This window comes from Podarcis cretensis (genome assembly GCF_951804945.1).
Source record: "Podarcis cretensis genome assembly, chromosome: 4".
NCBI classification, from domain to species: Eukaryota; Metazoa; Chordata; class Lepidosauria; order Squamata; family Lacertidae; genus Podarcis; species Podarcis cretensis.
The window spans coordinates 82,059,361-82,073,049 of NC_137173.1; the positions used below are offsets into that span (position 1 = coordinate 82,059,361).

General features: G+C 42.9%; 1 protein-coding gene across 2 annotated transcripts in view; it reads left to right on the plus strand.

The window, feature by feature from the left end:
* Positions 1 to 13,689, plus strand: part of NALF1 (NALCN channel auxiliary factor 1) — a 340,934-nt gene that overhangs the window by 91,304 nt on the left and 235,941 nt on the right. The window lies entirely within an intron of this gene.

Consider the following 13,689-nt stretch of genomic DNA (forward strand, 5'->3'; position numbering starts at 1 on the left):
AAAGATTAAAAATACATTAAAATGTCACACATTTAAAACTTCCCTAAACAACTCCCACCATCCCTAGCTAACAGGACCAGTGTTCAGGGTTGATGGGAATTGTAGTCCCAAAACATCTGGAGGGCCACGTTTGGGGATGCCTGCTTTAGAACAAGGGTGGAAAATCATTTCTTCTACCCGAGGACCACATTCTGCTCAATCTTCTGGGCGACCCAAGCCAGGAGTGAGGAGGGCCAGAGGCAAAAGCGAGGAAAGCAGCAAATGTGAATTTTAAGTGTACAGTAGACAATGTTCTGCACATTCACAAAAACGTCTCTTTATCCCCCATCCAGGAAGCAAGATATCGAGGACACATTCCAGGCATGCAAAATCACTCAGTGAGAGTGCAAGGCATGGCTGGTGAGGTTGTGTGGCCTGAAAAGGGGGGGGGGTGTAGCCTGGGAAGGGTCCCAAAGGCCCAATAGAGAGGGTTGCATGGCTGCCGTTGGCACCCAGGCCTCAGGTTTGTGATTCGAGGACCCCTCCCCCACTTGAGAATAATAAAGACACGTGGACACAGTATATAAGGTTAATGGGCTAGAAAAGGCCACAACTTTATTGATTACAGCATGTGAGAGGTATTGGCTTAGGCATTGGACAACAGCAAATTTTGACTCCACCCACTCGGAGAGGGGTGAGTCTGACAAGGGTTATCCACCAGTAGGGGGAGCCTGTTGATGCAAATACAACTATAAGCTCTCCCCTGATGTCACCGGGGGTCGTGCCATGACCCCCAGCCACACAGGGCATTGGACAGGATCCATGACCGCCGGATTCCTTTAACGGAATACCCATATGTGAAGGGGTAGGCGATGGCCACACCCTGCCCTTCATACAGCAACAACACATTCTAATGCCTAACCGCCACCCGAGCCCAAGAGGCTCGCCGCCAATACCCTCACAGCTACAACCAATCCCTAAGGCTTCTGATGATGTCGGCCAACCATATATCGTTGCCGAGATCTGAAAGGTGAACACCGTCATTCCGGAACAAGGTTTGGTCACCAATCCAGTGCAATGGAGAGGAGAGCTGGCGCAGCCACATTTGAGCGGCCAAACCACGCTCCCGAGCTGCCCTCTGATTGGGTGCCGCTCGGGGGCGTGGCGACAAGGACAGGGCAAGGGCCGGGACACCCCCTGCGCAGCGTGGGAATCAGTTTCCCGTTCACAACCCCTCCCCTCCGGGAGGAGGAGAGGCTTTCCCATCCTTGCTTTAGAAAAATAGCAGATGCCACAAGAAGCAGTGTTTAGTTTTGTTACTCTGTTACATTTTGCCTTCCGTGATGTGTTTATTGTCTTTTTAAGGTCAGAAGAACTGACCCACAATAGGATATAACGAAACAAAAAAGCCATCCATCTCTCTTATCACCATCTTGAATATTACTTATTATTCCTCCCCCCCATGAAGTAGTTCTTGCACTGTCATCACTGACAAATTGTGACCTGACGAAAGGTCACAGAGCACTGTGCAGAAGCACAATCTCTGGCAACGATTTTGCAATCCTGTGCATGCTTGCTTGGGAGTAAATTTGATTGAAATAAAAATGGGATGTACTTCCATGCAGGATATATGACTGCAGGAGTACAACCTTTTAATGTGTCCCCCCCCCCACTTTTACCTTAGTGTGTCCCCCACCCGCGGTTGTTTCAAAGTGCAAGTATATTTCAAAAGCTGGTATGTGTGTGTGTGTGTGTGTGTGTGTGTGTGTGTGTGTGTATATATATATATATATATATATATGCAGTTTTTAAAATTTGATTTTCAAAAAGAAAAGAAAGGGAAACAAAAGAGAAAAAGAACAACATTACATCAAACTATCATACAAATTCCGCATATCGAGATTGCTCTGAATCTCCTGACCTCCCCCCATCCCATCCATGGGTCCTCTTAATTCTATTTTCAACTGCATATCAATACTTCTCCAATTTTTCATCTTCCCAGGTTATCTGTACTTTCTGTTACATTACAAGTGGCAAAAGCTGGTTTTTTAACAAATGGGAAGCATAAGAAATCTTTAAAAACCACTGATTGCTGCAGCTGGAATAAAAGCAGCTCCATTAGTAGTTAATATTTACAAATGTGAAATAACCTTTACACATGCCCTGTTCAGCTTGGGGCCATGGTTCTGAATGAAGAAACTAGTTCTACACATGTAATGCCTCCTCTCTGTCTGGCTGCCAGGGATGCTCATGAATGGATCCTTTCAGAAGAACCATTGATGAGAAGTAAAAGGTTCTGTAAGGATTGAATCTTCCAGAACTTGAAAAAGAACCTTTGAGACTTGAAAAAGATTTGATTCAAATTAAATATAAACCACTCTCTAAAATGCATAGGCTACTCCTTGACTGGGAGGTCAAGGAGGAAGAAGTCAAATCCGTAATGGTGCAGTGGGCCAGGGACTTTGGCTACAACATCCAAATGGAATCATGGGAGAGGCTTAGGAGGGAAGATATAAAATTCATGGCATGCTATGATTTAAAAGAGAACTGCATGAAAATGCTCTACAGGTGGTATTTAGCACCTGTCAAACTGGCCAAAATGTTCAGATCTAGCCCAAAAACCTGTTGGAAATGCAGGGGGGTGGAAGGCACATTGATTCACATGTGGTGGAACTGTAAAAAGATCAGAGAATTTTGGGAGATGATCTATAACGAACTTAAAAAAAAATATGTTTAAATGCTCTTTCCCCAAGAAGCCCGAAGCCTTCCTGCTAAGAATAATGAGTAATGAAATCTCAAAGAAATTCAGGAGAATTTTCATGTATGCTACAGTAGCAGCCAGAATTTTAATTGCAAAAGGATGGAAAGGAGAAGCTATCCCATCCAAATTAGACTGGCAAAACAAATTGCGAGAATATGCAGAACTAGCCAGATTATCAGCAAGGTTCCAAGATGTTAATGATGAAAAATTCAATAGAGAGTGTGATCTATACAGAGTTTATTTAAAAGAACATTGCAAAAATATAAATCTGTTGACAGGTCTGGATTGACTTTCTGCATGTAATAGGAGAATCTTACAAAATTAATGTAATTGAGACAACCTATAGGAGACAATTACATTAATTTTGTAAGAATCTTACAAAATTAATGTAATTGAGACAACCTATAGGAGACAAGAGGGACGCGGGTGGCGCTGTGGGTAAAAGCCTCAGCGCCTAGGGCTTGCCGATCGAAAGGTCGGCGGTTCGAATCCCCGCGGCGGGGTGCGCTCCCGCTGCTCGGTCCCAGCGCCTGCCAACCTAGCAGTTCGAAAGCACCCCCGGGTGCAAGTAGATAAATAGGGACCGCTTACTAGCGGGAAGGTAAACGGCGTTTCCGTGTGCGGCTCTGGCTCGCCAGAGCAGCGATGTCACGCTGGCCACGTGACCCGGAAGTGTCTCCGGACAGCGCTGGCCCCCGGCCTCTTGAGTGAGATGAGCGCACAACCCCAGAGTCTGTCAAGATTGGCCCATACGGGCAGGGGTACCTTTACCTTTATAGGAGACAAAGTTTAGTGTGCAGATAAAGAATGTAATCTGGGAACCACAATGTGGGGACCGGAGGTCATGTTGAATCCAACTACAAATTGTTACATACAACAAGCACCAACTATGGAATGAAAAAAAGGAAGGAAGGAAGGAAGGAAGGAAGGAAGGAAGGAAGGAAGGAAGGAAGGAAGGAAAGAAAGAAAGAAAGAAAGAAAGAAAGAAAGAAAGAAAGAAAGAAGAGAGGTAAAAGGAGGGACAGCACTTGGAAGCAGAGGACTGGACTTAGTTGCGGCCACCATTGAATAGATAACAGGAGCAATGACTAGTTTTTCCAACAGGGGTTTCTGCATGCAGTCTTGGCTGCTAATCATGTGCACACAATTGGATTGGAAGACCAGTCTTAGCCAGTGTTTCTGTGTGCAAGGTTTTCTTTTATCACCATCAGAAGGGATGCACTTACTGCATGAGCATCTCATTCTAGTGGCCAGCTAGTGACTTGAGAAATGGATCCAGCCCTCAGAGTAATTTCTTTGGCCTCCAGTGATCCTATCAAATATTAATCAAGGGTGCTGAGAACCTTTCAGGAATCTCAGTTCTTGCAAAGAAATGAGCAATGCACCTAGGTGTTAAACTGAATTAAAGTGCTCTGTCTCCCTAGTGGAATAAATCCACTTTTTAAAACTCAGACTTTTTCTGGTTTAGAAAGTGATTGGGAGATGCACTTTCTGGTTTAGAAAGTGATTGGGAGATGCACTGAAAAATGTAGGGTGAACAAATGATCATTGGGAAGATGTGTAACCACTCAGCAAGCAAATCAGCATCAACGTGGGAAGAAGGCTCATTGTCATATAACCAGCCCGTAAGCAAATTAGAATGAATGCTCCGTAAAGACCATGCATATAGTCTAATCACCACATAGGTTTGTGCAAGCAAATCAGGATATAGGCGGAGTAAACACTGTAGATCACTAAGTTACTTTCTGACTTTTCTTCACTCCCACTAGACAGTTTTCTTGCACAGTTTTCTAAAACAGGCAGCCAGCTTGAGGCAAACATACCAGATACTGGTTTACATTCATAACCCTAATAGTTGACCATAAGATTTTGAATGTGTTATGACAAAATGGTCAGATGTGACCGGCAAGGGCAGTTCTGATACTGACTTCAATAATATTAAATTTACGGATTAGTTAATAAAATATTATTTAGTATTTTAGCTTTGTAAACCTTTCTTGATTTTACTGTCTTATCTTTTATAAATCGCTTTGAGGGTTTTTTCCCCTTTTTGCAATCAAGTGGTGTATACAATTTTATGAAATAAACCACTAGCAGATCAGCTTGTTTATCTGTCTGGAAGTTCAAGTAGCCTAAAGCAGTTTAGATTGTAAGAGGCACTAATGCTTCTTTCTGGACTCTTTCTTACAAAGCCCTAAATGGCTTTAGTTCCAGGATACCGCAAAGACTTCTTCTTTTCAAATCATCCTGCCTGCCCCATAAGATCAGAAAGAGTCTAGAGCCTTGTTTGAGTAGGGCATGAGTGAGGGCCTTCTCAGTAGCTGCACCTTATACCCGTGGCATCTTGCCTATGAAGTACAGTTGTCCCCCCTTTTCCACCGACTTTCATTGCTTACCAAAGACGGTGTAGGCTTTTGCTGCATGTGGCAGATAATGTTTTTATGCTTGTTTTTAACAGCTGACTCCTTGCTTGTTTGGTTCATATTGATGGCTTCATATTGTTGCATGCCACCCCAATATCGGAGCACTAAGGGGGTGGGTCCGAGGTGCTTACCCTGGGCTTCGTTTTCTGGGAGTGAAGAACAGTGGAGAACTGTGCTTTCTTATGATATGTAGTTTATTTACACAAATGTGCAACTTGAGCCTATGATGGAGGTGCTCGCAGCATTAACACCCAGAAGGTCTTGTTTTTTTCCATAGCCACAGCCTTGGTTCCAAGCAGAAATCAAGCATTGCTCTCTCTTTCTGGTTTCTGCCTGCAGCCTGCTTCTAGCTCAGCCTCTCTCACACACTGGCTACTGTTCTTATCATTATTAGCATTCTTGCATAGAGCAGATTCTGTTCTTACTAACGACCCACACCTCGGGCCATTATCAAGAACCTGGTTTGGCTCCTTGAACAACTGAATCCTTCATTAGATTTTAAGGCTTGCTGGATCCAGGAATTAGAAGGGACTTGGGCATACAGCCTACCCCACCCCACAAACTCATAACAATATTGTAGTCTTTATGAAATGGCAATTGTAACTGTTTAAATCACCCTGGGTGAAATATAAATATTTTGATAAACAAATAATGGGGGAAGTAGAATAGAAAAACTGCTTCCTTGTCTCAAATGGGGAAAGGAATGGATAACTTGCCAAATTTTGTTGTTTTGTTAACTAAGACAGCTTCAACCTGATATGGCTTGGGAACAGGCTTTGTGTGGAGTCCTGGTTTACAGGCAATTAGAAGAGGATCTGGATATTTTCTGATTTATTATTATTGCAAGGTGCCAAATGCTTTGCATTTAAAGATCAGCAAAGTAGGGTTGAAACTAAGTAATAGTGGTGTTATTGTGGCTTGAGCGTGTGCATGAAAAACACACTCAAGCCACAATAACGCAACTGTTACTTAGTTTCAACCCTTTCTTTGGTTTTTTTTCCTGCTACTTCAACTCTCACATAGATGACTTATAAAATTAAAAAAAGGAACAAAACTATCACTAGGAACATAAAATTGCTGTTAGTTTAATTGGTCTATTAGCGAAAAAAGACTGGATCCGATACATTTGCCTGTGAGTGGTTAGAGTTTTAATTTTTCCCCAAGATGTGAATTCACAGGAGAAAATTAAAGCCAAATCACTAGTTTCCTTGTGGATAATAAGGGTGAAAGTATAATGTACTTCCAAAGTAAGTCATTTGCAACATTTCTTCAAGTCTTGATATGGAGAAGGCTATTGTTCTCCCTTTATATAGCCAGTTTGGGTCTTTTCTTATGGAATTTCTCTGAATATTTCACACTTGGGTACCAGTCTAAAACTCTGTATTCATCTCTTGTTGAATTCTCCATGGGGTGTTTCCCACCATTCAAAGGCCATGCAGTTATACAAAATGATGGTGCCTCTTGGAGAGAGGTGTGTGAATAAACCTCTGGTTTATATTGTACAAAGGTAAGAGTCACATCCATTGCTCCTCCCATTATTGTCTTCTGGCCCTGCTCACCACCAGCTTGTGATCCCCATGAAGTTCTTCACAAAGGAATACAATCCATGAGCTGAAAAAGAATTCCCAACCATGACCTAGCTCCATCTTGAGTTGATAGCCATGCTGATCTAGCTCCACCAGTGAGTTCATTGCTAAGTTGAGCTTTGAATGAGTAGCTTCCAGAGTCAGAGGGTTAGGACACTAAAACAGCATTTTGATGCTTTTCAGGATGCTTCTTCACAAAAGTGTTCACATGAAGCCACTGTTGGATGCAGGAATTTAAGCCTCGGTGGACTTTTAAAGCTTGACCTCTCTTTCTACCTTGTTGCTTTTGCTTAAAACAGAGCTTTCTGACTTAAGCTCTGTGCACGCTGATCATTTTTCCCTCACCTCCCTTTTCTCACAAATGTTTCTCTTGGCACCACAACTCGCCCCAGCCCCGGTTTTTGTTTTTTTAAAGCACAATTCACCCTGCTTCCTTTTCTAGCTGTTCTCTAAGCTCCACCCATTACTATCTGCATTACAACTTGTAATGAACAAGGCTTAGACAACTAATTGTAAAATTCCACAACCTCAAGTTGCTACAACATGTGGAGGGTGCTGTGGGATTACAGTTTATTATTATCAGTGTTCTATGATATAAAGTCTTTTTGTACCTAATGAATTCTGAAAGCAAAGTAATAATGGCATACATTTTTACAAAAATGAATGCTGCCACTGGCTTAAAAGTGCTTTCCTTATGGGCTTGATATGTGGATCTGATACTGAGAGGCAATGTGGTGCAGTACTTGCCGTGCACCACATTGCCCCATTGCCGTGGGAAACCAGGGCTCCAATTCCCATTCAGCCATGAAACTCAGGGAGTGACCTTGGGCCAGTCACCATTTCTTAGCCTAACCTTTCTCACAAGGTTGTTGTGAGGACGAAATGGCGGTGGGAGAACTGTGTACACTTGCCTTGGGTTTCTTGGAGGAAAGTCGAGAGGTAAATGTAAAAATACGTAGAAATAAGAAAGAAACTATTTTCCAGTGCAACCTTTGATTAATAAGCACCTCACCCCTATAATGGCATCCATTACAGTTTGGTATTTGGGCTGACTTGTGAATTTTATTTCTACCTTGCATGCGTCCTGTTTGTCATGCCTTCCTTGGCAGTGCTTGAAATGAATGGGAGAGCAGGTGTGGTATAGTAGATTGTGTTTTGTACTTTGGCCTGGTCTCAAATCTTTAGCATGAAGTCATGAAGTTCGCTGCTGGGTGGCTTTGGACAAGTCACTGTCTCTCAGTCTAATTTTTCTGCCACGGTTCTCTGCTGAACCAACCACCTATTTATTTAATAAAATTTATATGCCACTTGATCGTAAGAGAATCTTAAGTGTCCCCTCCAAAAAAAAAAACCCTATAAAAAGAAAACATTAAAAATATTGATAAAGCAGTTAAAAACAGGTATTTAAAAATATTAAAAACAGAACAGTAAAACACATATAACTTCTACATGTCCACATAGGCTTGCCTTAACAAAAATCTTGGAAGGCAAGTGTCAGGGAACTGCCATCAGAGACAGAGGTGGAGGGAAGGCTCCAGAGTGATGCCAGAGAGGGTCCCAGCAGGGAGAGAGGCAGCCCATCTGCTGGGGAAGGAAATCAGCGTAACACCAGGGGTAAAGGGGGGCAGATGGGGGAATCGGAGAGAAGGCTCCAGGACTCTTCACCGGAGACCAGTGGGGAGAGCACGGGTACTCCGCTGCCCACACCCTCCCTGCGCAGAAGACTTCCGCGCAGGGAGAGTAGGAGGAGACTTGGCATCAAAGAACTTTTTTGCTGGAAGAAGTTTAAGAAACGCCCACTGACGGATTCTGCCAGCGACTGAGACAGCCACGCAGTGAAGGGCTGTCCAGACATAAAGGGTTCAACCAGGCAACTAAGCCAAGAGTGGCGGCAACTTACGCATGAGCAACCCCCTAGAACCATTACAGCAAGGAATTCCAAAGTGTAGGCAAACCATTTTGGAAACCTTTTTTTTCCCCCATCACAAAAACCCTGTAATAGTTACCCTTAGCAGTAACTATTTCAAGCTCACTCAGTTAGCTTCATGAGTCAACAAAGGTATTGAGCCAGGTCTCCCTAGCCTTAGGTTCAATATTCAAAGTATCATACAGCTTCATCTTGAACTCACTTGAACCTGTTGCCTTCATAATTACGTGTTTTTAGTTGTCTTATAATGACAACTAAATACTGGGCTATATTTTTATTCAGAATTTTGATTCCAAGTCAGAAATACTTTGGAACAATAGCCATTTCCACTTAACCCATCCAAATAGGGAGATCTTTAGTTGTATTTCTATTATTTGTATTTATTTTTGTTTCTTCTATACAAATTATAGTTTCTCCTCTGATGGAGCTTCCAGCTGCACTAATTTGTGGACAAAGGCTACCATCAAAGCTCTTATAACTTTCCACCCACTGCATTTTACAGCCTCAAAATAATATCCTTGTTACTTAATGTGACTCATTTTTATGCTAGTCTGTCCTTGCATAGCTGTAAACAAAATTGTTTAACCTTTGAATTAAACATCAGTTGATATTCTCCACAGTAAAAAAACCTGAACCCCCCCCCACATACATACATTTAGCAACATCGCTAGCATTTTGGTAATAAACATATTGTGTAGCACCAGTAATTCTAAGGTTCAAAATTTTCCAGAGTATATGAAGTCTTTTCTGTTATTATGGATTTACGTATTGGTTAGTCTTCCTTCTCTGGTTCTGCAAACACACACAGGAACACGCACCCAAAAGTTGTTTTTCGGAGCTGAATGCATTAAGTGGGCTGACTAAATAAAGCTGAGTGAATGTTGGTAATTTTGTGGCAAAATGGGGCTTGTAAAATCCGAAATGTGTGTTCCATAAGACATGTAATAACAGGGGTCTTCTCAGGATAGCGAAAAGTATTTTTGGATGGTGTTCAGTAAATTAGCCTATAAGTTGCTTGAAGAACAATAACATACAAAGTGCCCCTTTCTGGCTTTATAGATCTTGCATAAGCAACACCCCAAATCCACTTTAGTGTGAAGATAAGAGTAATATCTGTACTTTATCAAACTGCTGAGGAGGAACTAGAGCATTCTGGAATTTCTCTCCTCCTCACATAAGGGATGCAGTCCCCATTACAGTGGAACCTCAGTTTAAGAACTTAATTCGTTCTGGAGGATCATTCTTAACCTGAAACTGTTCTTAACCTGAGGTACCACTTTAGCTAATGGGGCCTCCTGCTGCCGCTGCCGCTGCGCCGCGATTTCTGTTCTCATCCTGAAGCAAAGTTCTTAACCCGAGGTACTATTTCTGGGTTAGCGGAGTCTGTAACCTGAAGGGTCTGTAACCCAAGGTACCACTGTATTTGTCAATCTGTACAAGATCATATTACTTAATCTAAGTGGGGATATAATTTTTCCCCAGCTTCATTATTTTTTAAAAATCTTAATAACTTAATTCATTGCATATGAAGGACCAGTTTGCATATAAAACTCACCATGCGGGAGGCAGTTTAGATTATTCTACATGGGAGCTGTTAGACTACCAGAGGAATCAAGTCATTTTCAGCAAATTACACCCTCCCCCCCCCCACACCATGAACACCCACTCTCATCTGTGGGGTGAGTTGCTGTGCATTGCTGGTGAGATTTCAGGTTTCCTTTATGTGGTTGCTGTCACATGTAAATCAACCACAAGAAAGCTAACTTGGATCTTCCCCATTTACTGAGGAATTTAAGGCCCATGATCAATTCTGCTCTTCTTGCTCTCATTTTAAAGCGTTTTTGAAAACAGAATCATGTGCATAGGTGGGACAGATTCACCTGTCCATTGCCTTGTATGCACCATAGTCTTTGCTCCATCTGGTCAGTGACTGAAATAAATCAATTCATTCATACATTCATAGCCTTTGTTGTGTCAAGACAGAGATAGTGATGAGATCGACTCCTAACGGCCTTGGAGACCCCAAAGAACAGCCATGTTTGGTCTCTTTGCACATGCTGACGCTGCGTAGCATTCTGCAACACACCTTGGAGTTTGTTTCTTATTTCAGAAATGAGAAAGATTGAACAAGAACAGTGAATCTTTTAGGGGCATGGAAGCTAAGCCAAACCTTTTCTTAGCATGTTATCCAAACCTGGTTAAGCTATCTTCTCTTGGGCCATGATCTGTAGCCAAGAACAAACCTTGGCTACAGATCATGGTTAGTAATGATAATAATAATAATAATAATAATAATAATAATAATAATAATAATAATAATATTAGGTTTGTTATTTATAGGCCACCCATCTGATTGGGTTGCCCCAGCCATTCTGGGTGGCTTCGCTTCCAGCAACATATGAAAACCATGAAACATCAAACATTAGGGAGGGGAGATCTTAACAAGGATCCTGGGTTCAGATGACACACTATACTAAAACTTGGCTTAGCTCCTATACCTCCTAATTTAAAAAAACCTAGGAAGAGCAAAACAGCTGTGAGATCCTCTTTGGGGGCCATCACATTCTGGTTTGGCATAGCGTTACAGTGGTACCTTGGGTTGCATACGCTTCAGGTTACAGACGCTTCAGGTTACAGACTCCGCTAACTCAGAAATAGTACCTCGGGTTAAGAACTTTGCTTCAGATGAGAACAGAAATCGTGCAGTGGCGGTACAGCGGTACAGAAGCACCATTAGCTAAAGTGGTGCTTCAGGTTAAGAACAGTTTCAGGTTAAGAACAGACCTCCGGAACAAATTAAGTTCTTAAGGTGAGGTACCACTGTACATGTGAACGCAACCAATGAGTGTAAGTGTTCTATAACAAAAATGCTCCTTTGCTTGCTGCTTCTTTTCTACAGATCTGTGATTAATACTTGATTTTGTACTTAAAAGGGATTGGAATGACAGGGGAAGTCATTCTGCATGCTTGAGAGCAAAAGCCACACACAAATGCCCCTCACTGTCCTTTATTTACAATTACTTGTCAGGGCTTTGTGCCTTGTTGTAGCCCACCTCAAAGCGGCTATGGATTTAACATTTGCCAGTTCCATTTGATGCAATTTCCTCTGGGCATCTTGTATATATCTCCATTAGTGAAAGAATAAACATTCAGCTTTCTTGTTCTTCCACTGAAGGTAGAGCAATTAAACTATAACCCTAGTTTGTCAAATTTATCTTGAAATGCAGGGAAATGGTTACATATTGTTTATGTCCTTCCCCTTTCCTTGAAAGTAATGTGAGGGGTTTTGGGGGGTGGTGGGGAGGAGGGAGTTAGGCTGTATGCCTGAATCCCTTCCAACTCCACTTACCCCCATGGCGATGCAGAGCTGGGATGCTGGGAGCTGTTCTTGCCAGAGCGTGAGCTTCGACTCACGCTCCTGGCTTGAAATCCAGCTCTGTGCCAGCCTGCCGAATTGGCCAATGGCAGGCTGGCATGGAGGGTAGGGCTCTTTGTGGGTGGACCTGGGGGAGCAACCAAGCTTTCCTCAGTTCCGCTCCTGGGGGATTTAAACAGCTTGCGCCGGCCCCCAACGCCCAGCTCTTAGGATTCGATTGCTGGAATAGCCAGTTTCCAGAAATTGCATTACAGTATTCTTATGCAACAGAATAAGACATTATCAAAGTCCCTGAATGATTCACACACTAAAAGTTAAAATGCATCTGCTGTGGGTATTGTAGATCTGACTGGCAGCCATTCATAACATTCAATGGCTTAATTGGGATAGGTTTCTTCACAGTTATTATTATTATTATTTTTTACAGCACAGTAGATCTATGTATTTCACATAGAGCAATATCGCCGAACAATTGTTATAGTAAGTTCTCTACGTGTGTAGAAAAACATACCCTGCTTTTGTGTTATGCTAGTTCCCAGGCTGGTGCAGCAGGGAGTTGGGTCCATTGCAGTCACATGATAGCAGCAGAGCCAGTTCAGTCCCACCTGCTCCCTATCCCAACACGTCCCATTTCAGGACCTTCCTCAGGGTACTGCCGTTTGGGCATGTGCACTGAGACGCTTCCCTTAACAAAGTTCTGTGTACAGTGGTACCTCGGGAGGCCCCATTAGCTAAAGTGGTACCTCAGGTTAAGAACAGTTTCAGGTTAAGAACGGACCTCCAGAATGAATTAAGTAGGTTAGTTTCAGAGTAAGTTACCTTTTGGCTGAGATGAATTTAAAGGGAAGTTTAGATCACATTCTAGTCCATTAAAGGTAAAGGCACCCCTGACCATTAGGTCCAGTCGTGGCCGACTCTGGGGTTGCGCCGCTCATCTCGCTTTATTGGCCAAGTGAACTGGCGCACAGCTTCTGGGTCATGTGGCCAGCATGACTAAGCCGCTTCTGGCAAACCAGAGCAGCACCCGGAAACACTGTTTACCTTCCCACTGGAGCGGTACCTATTTATCTACTTGCACTTTGACGTGCTTTTGAACTGCTAGGTTGGCAGGAGCAGGGACCGAGCAACAAGAGCTCACCCCGTCACAGGGATTCGAACTGCCGACCTTCTGATCAGCAAGTCCTAGGCTCTGTGGTTTAACCCACAGCACCACCCGCGTCCCCTTCTAGTCCATTAGGTGGGGTTTATTTCATAGCTTATGCTGTGCTCCTCCCATTGGTTTTTTGATTGCATCAAGGGTGGTTGTGGGATTTTGGAGGCCTGTTCCTGTTTGATAGGAGAAGAAGGAGAAACTAAGCTGGGAACATTTTCAGCAATCAAGCAGAATAACTTCATGAGGATTGCATATGTTTCCTGGGTCCACATGTTTCCTGGGAAACAGAACAGGGAATCAAGTTAAATCATCAGGCCTTTCTTGCCAGTACAGCTCCTGAAAGCTGTATAAGTTCAATGTCAAAGATCAAAAAAGTAAATATAAGAATTATGCATCTATTCCTGATACCATGGGTGAGGGCAAATGCTTACCACATTCAGTATATGCTTTGGAGACATCTTATCCATTCTTTCTCTCCCTCTCG